This window comes from Bos mutus, chromosome 21, assembly GCF_027580195.1.
Source record: "Bos mutus isolate GX-2022 chromosome 21, NWIPB_WYAK_1.1, whole genome shotgun sequence".
Taxonomy (NCBI): Eukaryota; Metazoa; Chordata; class Mammalia; order Artiodactyla; family Bovidae; genus Bos; species Bos mutus.
In genome coordinates, this window is record NC_091637.1 from 51,912,816 (window position 1) to 51,923,938 (window position 11,123).

Sequence of the window (11,123 nt, forward strand, 5' to 3'; positions counted from 1 at the left end):
GGTCCGTCTAATCAAGGCTATGGTTTTTCCTGTGGTCATGTATGGATGTGAGAGTTGGACTGTGAAGAAGGCTGAGCACCGAACAATTGATGCTTTTGAACTGTGGTGTGGGAGAAGACTCTTGAGAATCCCTTTGACTGCAAGGAGATCCAACCAGTCCATTCTGAAGGAGATCAGCCCTGGGATTTCTTTGGAAGGAATGATGCTAAAGCTCAAACTCCAGTACTTTGGCCACCTCATGTGAAGAGTTGACTCATTGGAAAAGACTCTGATGCTGGGAGGAATTGGGGGCAAGAGAAGTGGACGACAGAGGATGAGATGGCTGGATAGCATCACTGACTCGATGGACATGAGTCTGAGTGAACTCCGGGAGTTGGTGATGGACTGGGAGGCCCGGCGTGCTGCAAGTCATGGGCTTGCAAAGAATCGGACATGACTGAGCGACTGATCTGATCTGATTGAAATGTCTAAGTAGTCAATAAAAATGTGGTTATTTCCTTTTTGTATATAGGGTAGCCACATGTATATCAATGTGAGAAGATACATCACTAAAATATATTTTTCACTATGTTTTCTTTTCAGGATAAAAAATTCTTTTAAACTTCAAAATGATTATTAGATTACTGTTATAATTATATGTTTAGTTCAGCTCAGTTCAGTCACTCAATCATGTCCGACTCTTTGAGACCCCATGGACTGCAGCACGCCACGCCTCCTGTCCATCACCAACTCCTGGAGTTTACTGAAACTCATGTCTGTTGAGTTGGTGATGCCATGCAGCCATCTCATGTTCTGTCATCCCCTTCTCCTCCTGTCTTCAATCTTTCCCAGAATCAGGGTTTTTTCAAAGTATGTGTAATGCAAAGTAAAAGAAGACTATTTCATATACGCTCCTCATAATTTTTCTTTCATAGCTAAAGAACCAAGTGATAATGTAGCTGTTCTATAAGCAAAAAATTAAACACTACATTTTTATTGACTACTTAAACATTATGACAGATATACAGATATATATATATAAATTAAATATAATTATAAGAACTACTTCTTTATTTAATATATTATATATATATTTTAAAATTTTATGGAATTGCAAAGGCAAGAAAAGATAATCAAGTCAAAATATAACACTCAGAGTCATTTCTGATTTATACAGTTTCTGATGAGATTTATTCTTGAACTAAATCTATAGATATATATGTATATGAATATATATATATATATACACATACACAGGATCTAAATGAAACAAGAACATCTCAAACTCAGTTTAGTTACTCAGTGTGTCCATCTCTTTGTGACTCCATGGACTGCAGTACGCCAGGCTTCCCTGACCATCACCAATTCCCAGAGCTTGCTCAAACTCATGTTCTTAGAATCGGTGATGCCATCTAGTCATCTTAAACTTTGTCATCCCCTTCTCCTCCTTCCTGCAACCTTTCCCAGAATCAGGATCTTTTCTATTGAGCTGGCTGTTTGTATCACGTGGCCAAAGTAATGGAGCTTCAGCTTCAGCATCAGTCCTTCCAATGAATGTTCAGGGTGGATTTGCTTTAGGATTGACTGGTTTGATCTCCTTGCAGTCCAAAGGACTCTCAAGAGTCTTCTCCAACACCACAGTTCAAAAGCATCAATTCTTCGGCACTCAGCTCTGTTTATAGTCCAATTCTCACATTCATCCATGTCTACTGGAAAAAACATAGCTTTGACTAGACAGACTTTTGTTGGCAAAGTAATGTCTCTGCTTGTCAATATGTTGTCTAGGTTGGTCATAACTTTTCTTCCAAGGAGCAAGTGTCTTTTAATTTCATGGCTGGGGTCATCATCTACAGTGATTTTGGAGGCCAAGAATATAAAGTCTCTCACTGTTTCCATTGTTTCCCCATCTACTTGTCATGAAGTGATAGGACCGGATGCCATGATCTTGGTTCTTTGAATGTTGAGTTTTAAGTCAACTTTTTCAATCTCCTCTTTCACTTTCATCAGAGGCTCTTTAGTTCTTTGCTTTCTGCCATAAGGGTGGTGTGATCTGCAAATCTGAGGTTATTGATATTTCTTCCAGCAATCTTCATTCCAGATTGTGATTCATTCAGCCCAGTAATTTGCAAGATGTACTCTGTGTGTAAGTTAAATAAGCAGGTTGACAATATACAGCCTTGGCAAACTCCTTTTCCAGTTTAGAACCACTCTGTTTTTCCATGTCCAGTTCTAAGTGTTGTTTCTTGACAGCATACAGATTTCTCAGGAGGCAGGTAAGGTGGTCTGGTATTCCCATCTCTTGAAGAATTTTCCACAGTTTGTTGAGATCAACACAGTCAAAGGCTTTGGCTTAGTCAAGAAAAAAGAAGTAGATGTTTTTCTGGAACTCTCTTGCTTTTTCTATGATCCAATGGATGTTGGCAATTTGATTTATGTTCCTCTGCCTTTTCTAAATCCAGCTTGAACATCTGGAAGTTCTCAGTTCACATACTGTTGAAGCCTGGCTTGGAGAATTTTGAGCATTACTTTGCTAGCATGTGAGATGATTGCAACTGTGAAGTAGTTTGAGCATTTTTTGGCATTTCCTTTCTTTGGGATTGGAATGAAAACTGACCTTTTCCAGCCCTGTGGCCACTGCTGAGTTTTCCAAATTTGCTGACATATTGAGTGCAGCACCCTTACAGAATCATCTTTTAGGATTTGAAATAATTGGAAATCCATCATCCCACTAGCTTTGTTTTTAGTGATGCTTCCTAAGGCCCACTTAACTTCCCACTCCAGGATGTCTGGCTGTAGGTGAGTGATCACACCATTGTTATTATCTGGGTCATGAAGATCTTTTTTGTATAGTTCTTCTGTGGATTCTTGCCACATCTACTTAATGTCTTCTGCTTCTATTAGGTCCATACTGTTTCTCTATTGTGTTGTGCATATATTTTCATGAAATGTTGCCTTGGTATCTCTAATTTTCTTGAAGAGATCACTAGTCTCTCCCACTCTGTTGTTTTCCTCTTTCTTTGCATTGATCATTGAGGAAGGCTTTCTTATCACTCCTTGTTATTCTTTGGAACTCTGCATTCAGATGGGTATATCTTTCCTTTTCTCCCTTGTCTTTAGCTTCTTTTATTTTCTCAGCTATTTGTAAGGCCTCCTCAGACAACCATTATCCCTTTTTGCATTTCTTTCTCTTTGGGATGGTCTTGATGAAACTTGCACAAACTGCAGAACAATTATACCAATTAAATCCCCGCATTGTTAAGAATGTTCTAGGACCCACAAAAGATTTCCCAACCTGGGCATCTGGCAAAAGGACTGAGACACCCAGAGAAATTGACTTTGGAGGCCAGTGGGATTGAATTACAGAACTTAGGGGCTGGGTAAATAGACTCTTAGTGGGTGCAAGCAAAACTTTGTGTGCACCAGGACCCAGGAGAAAGGAGCAGTGACCCCCAGAAGAGACTGACTTAGATGTGCCTGTGAGTGTCCAGTAGTCTCCAGTGGAGGCCTGGGTTGACAGTGTTCTACTGAGGGTCAGGGGCGCTGAACAAAACAGTGCTTGCACAAGATCTTTTGAAAGAATCTTCATTACCTCCTCAACAGTTTGGTATCAGGTCAAAAAACAGAGAGGGAAGACAGCCCCACCTTTCAACAGAAAATTGGATTAAAGATTTACTGAACATGGCCCTGCCATCAGAACAAGACCCAGATTCCCCCACAGTCAGTCTCTCCCATTAGGAAAATTTCATAAGCTTATTTTCCTTATCCCTCAAAGGCAAAAAGAAAGGAAACCACAATAACAGGTAACTAATCAAACTGATCACATGGATTACAGTCTTGTCTAACTGAAACTACGAACCATGCTGTGTAGGCCACCCAAGATGGACAGGTCATGGTGGAGAGTTCTGACAAAACTTGGTCCACTGGAGAAGGGAATGGCAAACCACTTCAATATTCTTGCCTTGAGAACCCAATGAACAGTATGAAAAAGCAAAACAATAGGACACTGGAAGATGAAGTCCCCATGTCTGTAGGTGCCCAATATGCTACTGGAGAAGAGTGAATAAATAACTCCAGAAAGAATGAAGAGACAGAGCCAAAGTGAAAATAATACCCAGTTGTGGATGTGACCAATGATGGAAGTAAACCCCAATGCTATAAAGAAAAGTATTGCATAGGAACCTGGAATGCTAGGTCCCTGAATCAAGGTAAATAGGAAGTGGTCAAACAGGAGATGGCAAGGGTGAACATTGACATTTTAGGAATCAGTGAACTAGAATGGACTGGAATGGGTGAATTTAACTCAGATGACCATTGTATCTACTACTGTAGGGAAGAATCCCTTAGAGGAAATGGAGTAGCCATCATAGTCAATGAAAGAGGCAAAATGTGGTACAGGGGTGCAATCTCAAAAATGACAGATTGATCTCTGTTCGTTTCCAAGGCAAACCATTCAATATCACAGTAATCCAAGTCTATGCCCCAACCACTAATGCAGAAGCTGAATTGAAACAGGTCTATGAAGACCTACAAGACCTTCTAGAACTAACACACAAAAAAGATATCCTTTTCATCATAGGTTACTAGAATGCAAAAGTAGGAAGTCAAGAAACACCTGGAGTAACAGGCAAATTTGGCCTTGGAATACAAAATGAAGCAGGGCAAAGGCTAAGAGAGTTTTGCCAAGAGAGCACACTGGTTATAGCAAACACCCTCTTCCAACAACATAAAAGATGACTCTACACATGGACATCACCAGTGGGTCAACACTGAAATCAGATTGATTATATTCTTTGTAGCCAAGGATGAGGAAGCTCTATACAGTCAGTAAAAACAAGACTAGGAGCTGACTGTGGCTCAGCTCATGAACACCTTATTGCCAAATTCAGACTTAAATTGAAGAAAGTAGGGAAAACCACTAGACCATTCAGGTATGACCTAAATCAAATCCCTATGATTATAGAGTGGAAGTGACAAATAGAATCCAGGGATTAGATCTGATAGACAGAGTGCCTGAAAAACTGTTGATGAAGGTTCCTGACATTGTACAGGAAACAGTGATCAAGACACATCAAACTAGGAGATAATAAGTAAAAACAAGTATTTTTTTTTTAAACAAGTATTTTTGTACTTTGCAAAATATAAGGAAATGAGTAATTCATTAAAATAACAAACTTATCTACATAACCTATATATACATAACCTATATATAAACACTACATAACCTGTATACACACACACACACACACACACACATATATAGAGAGATTGTAAATTTTTTCTCCTCTGTTTTATTATTCCTTTCCTTTCTCCATTCGTCTTTTTTTCATTCTTTCTATTTATATATTGACATACTATTATTTCCTTATTTTCTTTCTGAATTAACTAGATGAAGTCTTAGGTAACAATTTGAGACTAGAGGTTCCTTTGGCTTCCTAGCTATTGGGAGTTATCTTCTCAGGACACATTCCTCCCTCATATTTTATTTATTTATTTTTTTCTTCCCTCATATTTTAACTTACTACTAAAATTTATGACTGTATTATGTATTTCCATTAGCCTGCACCAAACATCATATATTTTGATATCTTAATTATCTAGATTTAAATCCTAAGCTCTGCACATTTTAAGGAGTTGATTCTTATCAGAAATGAACCTCAATTACTCTTTCTTAAAATGAAAATAATTTTTTCTGGCTCATTGTATAGCTGTGGAGATTGAAGAAGAGAGATGCAACTAGAGGTATGGTAGCTGAGTTTTGGTAGATATTAAACTGATGTTATCTCTCTTGACATCTTGCTAAGCAGACAAATTAATTTGTGCTAATGGAATAGCAAGGAGAGATTTTTAAAAAGACTTCTTAATTGATCAGTACAAAGAAATAGAGGAAAACAATAGAATGGGAAAGACTAGAGATATCATCAAGAAAATTAGAGATACCAAGGGAACATTTGATGTAAGGATGGGCACAATTAAGAACAGAAATGGTTTGGACCTAACAGAAGCAGAGGATATTGAAAAGAGGTGGCAAGAATACACAGAAGGACTATACAGTAAAAGATCTTCATGACCCAGATAACCATGATAGTGTGATCATTCACCTAGAGCCAGGCATCCTGGAATGCAAAGTCAAGTGGACCTTAGGAAGCATCACTATGAACAAAGCTAGTGGAGGTGATGGAATTCCAGTTGAGCTATTTCAAATCCTAAAAGATGATGCCATGAAAGTGCTGCACTCAATATGCCAGCAAATTTGGAAAACTCAGCAGTGGCCACAGGACTGGAAAACATCAGTTTTCATTCCAATCCCAAGGGAAGGCAATGAGAAAGAATGTTTATGTACCCCACAATTATACGCATCTCACATGCTAGTAAAGTAATGCTCAAAATTCTTCTAGTGAGGCTTCAACAGTATGTGAACTGAGAACTTCCAGATGTTCAAGCAGGATTTAGAAAAGGCAGAGGAACCAGGGAACAAATTGCCAACATCCGTTGGATCACAGAAAAAGCAAGAGAATTTCTGGAAAATGTCTACTCCTGCTTTACTGACCACGCCAAAGCCTTTAACTGTGTGGATCACAACAAACTGTGGAAAATTCTTCAGGAGATGGGAATACCAGACTACCTGATCTGTCCCCTGAGAAATCTGTATATAGGTCAAGAAGCAACAGTTAGTACTGGACATGGAACAACAGACTGGTTCCAAATTGGGAAAGAAGTTCATCAAGATTATATATTCTCAGCCTACTTATTTAACTTATATGCAGAGTCATAAGTGAAGTTGCTCAGTTGTGTCCGACTCTTTGCAACCCCATGGACTGTAGCCTACCAGGCTCCTCCATCCATGGGATTTTCCAGGCAAGGGTACTGGAGTAGGTTGCCATTTCCTTCTCCAGGGGATCTTCCCAACCCAGGGATCGAACTCAAGTCTCCCTCATTGGAGGTAGATGCTTTACCATTTGAGCCACTAGAGAAGCCTTATATGCAGAGTACATCATGTAAAATGCCAGGGTGGATGAAGTACAAGCTGAAATCAAGATTGCCAGGAGAAATATCAATGACCTCAGAAATGCATGACACCACCATTATGGCTGAAAGTGAAGAACTAAAGAGCCTCTTGATGAAAGTGAAAAAGGAGAGTGAAAAAGTTGGCTGAAAATTCAGCCTTCAAAATACTAAGATCATGGCATCTGGTGCCATCACTTCATGACAAATCGATGGGGAAACAATGGAAACTGTGACATAATTTATTTGGGGGGGAAAAGCATCAAAAGATTTGATTCTGATGAACTGTGATGTTGGAGAATACTCTTGAGCATCCCTTGGAATGCAAGAAGATCAAACCAGGCAATCCTTAAGGAAATCAGTTGTGAATATTCATTGGAAAGACTAATGCTGAAGTTGAAGCTCCATTAATTTGCCTACTTGATATGAAGAAGTGACTCCATTAGAAAAGACCTTGATGCTGGGAAAGATGGAAGGCAGGAGGAGAAGGGGATGACAGAGGATGAAATGGTTGGATGGCATCACCGACTCGATGGACATGAACTTGAGCAACCTCTGGCAGTTGGTGATAGACAGGGAAGTCTGGCATGCTGCAGTCCATGGGGTCCCAAAGAGTCAGACATGAGTGGGCAACTGTACTGAACTGAATGGAAAATGTGGGAGGCTAAAGTCAGGCTGACACCTGTATTTTACAGTTGCTGATTTTGTTGTTGGAATTTATTTCAGCTAAGAAACTTTCTAGAGGTGTCTGAAGGAGTGAGTGAATAATACATACCGGGTGTGATTTTGATCTTATGCAACTTAAACTGCAAGACACTTGCTTTTATCACCTAAGACTGAGGTCAGTCAAGGGTGCAATATAACTGGTGATCATAAAAGAGAGTCATGCTAACTGCTTCACAGGAGAATTGAATTGTGCCTTCTATTCTCTGCCTTTTAGAAATTATTTCAGACATTTTAAATTTCTAAATCATTGAACATTAAATTCCTAATCATGAATTATTTTGGTATTAGCAATGACTTTTTAGTTAAAACTTATTAAAATAAAAAAATCGAGATTTTTTTCTCAAAAAAAATTGAGATGTACATATTAAGAAGCTGTATAGCAAAAGAGTCTAAATCTATAATAGCGAAATTATACTATGACATCTGTTCTTTTGAGTACATGTGCAAAGTAATTAATACAGAGAGTCACATTTACCTTTTCTATATCATAAGCTGCGGTGATGATGATCTCATGGTTGACAAACCTATAATATAGAAAGTGACATGGCACACTGGGTTTTCTCTGAAGTATAATTCTGACATTTACTTTGAAAATGCCAGTAGTAATGAGAGGTCATATAGCCATAATATAGTCTTCAAGAACAATAAGGGCATATACATTGTGACTATGTTTTAAAGAAAGCCACTTTTCTTACTTGGTTCCTCAAATAAGTAACACAACTGATAGTCTGTCAATTACAAATGTTTTCTTTCCAATATTAGCTCCTGTAACTCTACGGAATAACAGCGTTGAGAGAAAAATGTTTAATACCATCCCTAAACTCAATGCTTTCTAGAGAATATCTTTTAATCAGTTCTTTGAAAAAATTAATGAAGAAATTATGAATTTTATACATAAATAATTTTAAAAATTGATGGATTTTTAACATAAATATGAAGAAAAAATGCCAGTGGTAGTCTCAGAAAAACAAAAAAGAAATAAAAGTATATGAGCTAATAGCAAGAGAAGGTGGTAGAATAGTTTCTAAACAAAGCACAAAATTAATTAAAATTCCTGATTTCATATATGTTGTCCCTGGAGAGAGAAACTTACACTTTTAATAAATATTTATCAGAATGCATCCTCAATATTTTCTTTCACATTTTTCAATAGTTTTTACAATGAAGTATTGAGGAAGGTATAATTATCATCATCTAAAAGAGAAATAAATTGGAAATAGAACTTATTAGCAGTCCCAACTCAGTGGACATGAATTTGAACAAACTCTGGGAGACAGTGGAGGACAGAGGAGCCTGGTGTGCTGCAGTCCATGGGGTCGAAATGAGTCAGACATGACTTGGCAACTGAACAATAGCAACAATAACAGTAGTAGAAACAGAACTTGAACTCAAGTTGTCTGGCTTGATGTTAGTGTTCTTTTAATTTAAAGCATTTTTTCTGCTACATAAAAAAATCTGCTGCTGCTGCTGCTAAGTCGATTCAGTCGTGTCCGACTCTGTGACCCCAGAGACGGCAGCCCACCAGGCTCCCCCGTCCCTGGGATTCTCTAGGCAAGAACACTGGAGTGGGTTGCCATTTCCTTCTCCAATGCATGAAAGTGAAAAGTCATAGTGAAGTTGCTCAGTCGTGTCTGACTCTTAGCGACCCCCTGGACTGCAGCCCACCAGGTTCCTCCGTCCATGGGATTTTCCAGGCAAGAGTACTGGAGTGGGGTGCCATTGCCTTCTCCATTAAAAAAAAAAAAAAGTCTAGATATGACAAATATGAGTAAATCTGAGTAAATTTCACCCTAAAATTCTATGTTAATACCAACATAAAATTTTTAAATTCTGAGACCTTAGAGAAAATGAGGCATCATTTAAAGACTGCAAGTGGCCTCACAGACATGACAATGGGAAAGCTTGCCTAAGATTTATGCATCATGGACTAAGGACATATATTAAGGTCGAAGGTAGGTATGGTATCTGATATTAGGGAACCTGAAATGTGGTAAATGAAACAGATATATAAGCATGCTTTATAATAGATATAAAAAATGAAATGAGTAAGTTATGAATTTCATTCAAAAGTCAAGGCCTCTACTAATTAGCTTGGCAACTTCGGCAAATTATTTAACCTTGCTGAGACTTAGTTTCCTTATCTGTAAGATGTATATGGAAAGAATATGTATTTTGTGGACAGCTGTGTGAATACATCTTAAGAAGAATGGCTTTGATGTCCTCAGAAGGTCTGGTTCCTTTAGGAGGCTCCTGAAGAAAATGTGTGCATTCTTTGCTAGTTCAGATTCTGTTGGCTGCAGGTTTTACTTCACTTCTGCTGCTTCACTCCAATTTTCTGCTTTCTTCTCTTCTCTGGTCAAATCTCTGTTTTTCTCTTAAGGGCAGTTATTAATACATTTAGGCTTTACCTGCATAATCTCATCTCCAGATATTTAATTTAATCACCTCTGCAAAGTCCTTTTTGCCATGTAAGGTAGCATTCAGAGGTTCCAGTGATCAAGGAATCATCGTTCAGCCTATCAGACATGCCTATGTTTTTGGGTAGTTTCATTGAATCCTCTGAACACATATGTTCACTAGCTAGTCTGATCAATATTTTATATGAGGATACAGATAAATAGAGACTAAATTGGAAGTCATGCAATACATTTCAAAGCTATCATTAAATTCTCCAAAGTCTGACCCTGGTTGTTTGTTGTTGCTGTTATTCAGTTGCTAAGTCCTGTCTGACTTTTTGTGACCCCCTGGACTGTAGCACATCAGGCTTCCCTGTCTTTGACTATCTCCTGGAGGTAGTTTGCTCAAATTCACGTCCATTGAGTCGGTGACACTATCTAAACATCTCATCCTCTGTTGTTTTCTTCTCCTTTTGCCTTCCATCTTTCCCAGCATCAGCGTCTTTTCCAATGAGTCAGCCCTATGCATCAAGTAGCCAAAGTATTGGAGCTTCAGCATCAGTCCTTCCAAGGAATCAGCCCTTCCAACCTTCAGGGTTGATTTCCTTTAGGATTGACTGGCTTGATCTCTTGGTGTCCAAGGGACTGTCAAGAGTCTTCTCCAGCACCATAGTTCGAGAGCATCGACTCTTCTGTGCCCAGCTTTATTTATTTATTCATTTATTTATTTTTTATGGTCCAACTCTCACATCTGTACATGACTACTGGAAAAAAAAAAAAAAACACATAGTTTTGAATATACAGACCTTTGTCAGCAAAGTGATGTCTCTGCTTTTACATACGCTGTCTAGGTTTCTTATAACATCCCTGCTTGCGCTATCGGTAAAGAAACCGCTAGCCAATTCAGGAAACGTAAGAAAGGTCTATTCAGTTGCTGGGTCAGGAAGATCCCCTGGGGAAGGGCATGGCAACCAAGTCCAGTACTCTTTTCTGGAGAATCCCATGGACAGAGGAGACTGG